We start from the raw sequence: 3639 nt of genomic DNA, 5'->3' as shown, positions 1-3639 counted from the left end.
CGGACCAGTACCTGAACCAGTTCATGTCTTTGTGTGAAAACCTTTTTCAATAAACTCTGTTAAACTTTTACTCAGCCTCCGTTTGTGTTCTGCATGTGGGTTTAGCCTTAAACCAATCATGACAGTTGTGGTAATTTCTGCTTCTAACTTTTCAGGTGAGAAATTCTTGCCTCTGCATCCACAAGAGTTATTCTGTATTAATTCCTGTTGTTTTAGTATGAAACAACGGAACCTGAAAGGTGTTACGTTCAAAATTGTAGGTTCATGAAAAATAAACTGAGTCCGCACAGAATAGGGATTTTTAGCTCCTGCAGGAGGAGAGAGCCACGTTCAGCCACATCTGCTCTCTGGTGGATTTCCTCAGCAGAAGCCTTTTTATTAGCAGATCCTAACACATGGGGTGGGTTACAGAATACTGTTCTTCTGACAAGGCAATTGATCGGGTCATAGGACAAAATGCTCCTCCTGATTGAATCTTAGAATAGAGTGGTCTCCCGATAACTGTGGTTATCCTTGCACAAACATCAGCAGTTTTCTACCAAAGTTGCATGACAGTTTGCAGTAAACAGAGTTAAGCATCTCATTAATTTTATAATCATCATCGAATAAACCTGACAAAAGGTTCAATTGTTTCCTCACACACTTTCACACAGTCACACACACCTATTCTAAGGCTTAATATATTTTTTATTTTAACCAACATAGACAAAAAACACCTATCGTTATGTGTACACTTTGGAGTGTCCAACTCCAGGCCCTCGCACGCACCGGATACCCAGATGCCGTATCTGTTATCCCTGCTGCGGCAGCTGCAAACCTTACTATCTCGAGAACAACACAGAGTCTCACACTTTAACGCACAGAATACCCAGATGCCATATCCGTAAACAGGACCTGTTCTCGTGAAATATTCTTGCGACTACAACCAGTTATAGCTTTCACATGGTCCCAGACCCACTTTTGATCAAAAGCTTTAGGCCTACCCTTTGTCGTGTGTCCTCAGCGAGAGTCGTCACCAGGATGCCCAGGGCAGGGCTGGACCAACCTATTGGCCCCGTCCGGCAAAGGGTCGGACGGCTGTCGACAGTTTCTTGGCCTTGGTCCCGCACGGTCCTGGACAATTGGATCTTGACTCCTGGGTTTTCGGCACCAAAAATGTTGGGTTTAAATCCAGAGAAATGTGAGTTTAAGAGTTTAAGAGGATGAAATGATCAAACACAGACAGGGATTTGCAACGTCAGCCTCTGCACAGGGGAGAAGAACTGCTGGCTCACAACCAGCACCTTTTCTCACTGTTCCCTTCACAGCAGAGCCTTTTATTAACAGTTTACAACATAATAGGGTGGGTCTTAAACAGAAGACCCTGTAATGATTATCTGGCAGGATGCAGGTCATAAGACAGTGTGACTCTGCCCTATGACCTACTGGCCAGAGGCAGGTCATAAAGGAAATGACCCTGAAATGACCATCTGGCTGGATGCAAGTCACACAACAGTGTGACTCTGCCTCATGACCTACTGGATGCAGGTCATAAAAGTTTATGACCCTCCTGATTGAATCACAGGACAGAAATGTAGCATCTTATTTCTTCAATGTTTCATATGCACACACATTAATTTTATAATTGTAACCCTAACAGCTGCCACTGTGGGAGGTGGTCAACTCAAGCACAGACCAATCAGCTGATGAAGGAGGCTGATGCTTTAACAGGAAGTGCACCCACGTCACTCATGGTTTAAAACCCAGCGCGCAAACTTTATCTTTCTCTTTTCCGTGGGTGTCACTGCCTCACCTGTTTCACGTGAAATACCAGAAGAAAGCTAACTGGAAGTAGCTTTCGTTTTTCCTGCGTCAAAAGTCAAGGATCGCGGATCGAAGCCTTTGGAGCTGACTGCTGAGTGCAGTGTGTTTTTCCCCGTTTTCGTAAGGATCGGCCGGGGGGGACGCTTCCCTCCGATTGCTTCCACAAAATCAATCTTCCTCAACTGAAGAGCACATCAAGCCCTCTGCTGTAGCATCGAACTGACTGAACTTTCCCAATAGCGGATCCAGTGTTGAAGAACATCCGCGCGGCCAGAGCCAGGCCACGTGTTCCCTCAGAACCCCCCCGCTCCTTCACGGACCGAAGGCAACTCACAGTAAATCAATTTCCTTTTTTTTTGATGCATTAATGAGGTGCTGCGCTCGGCAAGAGAGACGGGTAGATTCAGGGATTTGAATTTATGCTGATTTTTAATCTGTGTTGGTTACAAAAGTTCTGGTTCATTTGGTTGAAGTAAGTGTGCTGTGAAAGCTGCAAGTGATATTTCTTTCTTTTCCTTCTTTCCTTTCTTATCTTCTTTTGTTTCTGCTTTAAGATAGTTATAGAATTATTACATTCCACCGCGTGGAGCCACGTGGTTGTGGCCATTTTACCACCGATCAATCACTGATTCAACTAAGAACACTAAATTGATTTCACCTCCAATTTTGAATAGATTAAATAATTAACTATAACTTCAGTTAGAGTTAATAATTTATTCATTATCTGCAGGATATTTATTTTGCACAACAACGATTTAAAAAAGAACTTTGGATTTAGTTTATTGGATTATTTTATTACAAAATTAGTTTATAACTGCTGTTTGGCATCATGATAAGAACACATGGGATTTGTGGGGGCCATCAGATGAGATAATTTCCAACCAATCATAGTGGACCAGCAATGCATGCTGGGACCAGTGGATGTGAACTGGTCCACCCTAGTTGAATAATTTTCTTCAGTGATCTGCTGCTTTTCTCAAACCCCTAGGTGTGGGAAGGAAAAGACTCAGGTTTCCTGAATCTACACTCCTGTAATCCAGGATGTGTATGCCTTTAAGTTTTGGCTGTTAAAATTTGATCTCATTCTGGTACAACCCAAAGGTGGAGCTTCTTGTTCAGGCGGATTTATGGAGTGACTCAGGTTTGTGCAAAAACTTAAAATTTTTGTTTTCATTTCATCTGATATGAAACACTCTGTTAGCAAAGTGGTGTGCAGCTGTAGAATCAAATGGACCCTCAAAGAGAAGATCATAGACATCTTCCTGATATCATTGTAGAGCAACACAAAGCAGCGGCAGGCATTTGATTTTCAACAGGAAGAAGGTAACCCCAGAGTTATGATTTTTTCTGAGCCTAAGTTTTTATCTAGAATTGTTTTGTTAATGGAAACTTTGATGACAGCATTCATCAAATAGATCAGTTTTTAGCTGCAACTGCTGCCAATAGTGTGGAAGGAGACTGAGTGCCTTATTTGCTTTGTTATATAACTTTATGTTGTTTGAGGAAGTGATTGGAGTTTTGTTAGAAAGGTCTATTAGTACATCCTTGTTAACAACTGACAATTAATGTGGAGCTCTTAGCTTAATCTTGTGGTTATAGTCTAACATTTGTTGAAGTGTGGGGGTCATTATCCTATATATGTTGTAAGGAGCCTCTTTTCTTTGGGAGAAACCAGAGCAAGTGTTGTTTTTGGTTTTAAGGCAAAGAAAAATAAAAAATGAGTTGAAGTAAATACAAAGTCATGTAAAAATAGAAGAACCCAACATGTTGATGCAAACTGGCATGGTTAAGGCTGTTGTAGCGTTATCCCTCTCAAATCCTGAATGCTGATGCCCT

The sequence above is a fragment of the Cyprinodon variegatus genome, unplaced genomic scaffold (assembly GCF_000732505.1).
Source record: "Cyprinodon variegatus isolate N-32 unplaced genomic scaffold, C_variegatus-1.0 Scaffold136, whole genome shotgun sequence".
In the NCBI taxonomy this organism is placed as follows: domain Eukaryota; kingdom Metazoa; phylum Chordata; class Actinopteri; order Cyprinodontiformes; family Cyprinodontidae; genus Cyprinodon; species Cyprinodon variegatus.
The sequence above is the reverse complement of the archived record's forward strand: the minus strand, read 5'-3'. Positions refer to the sequence as shown.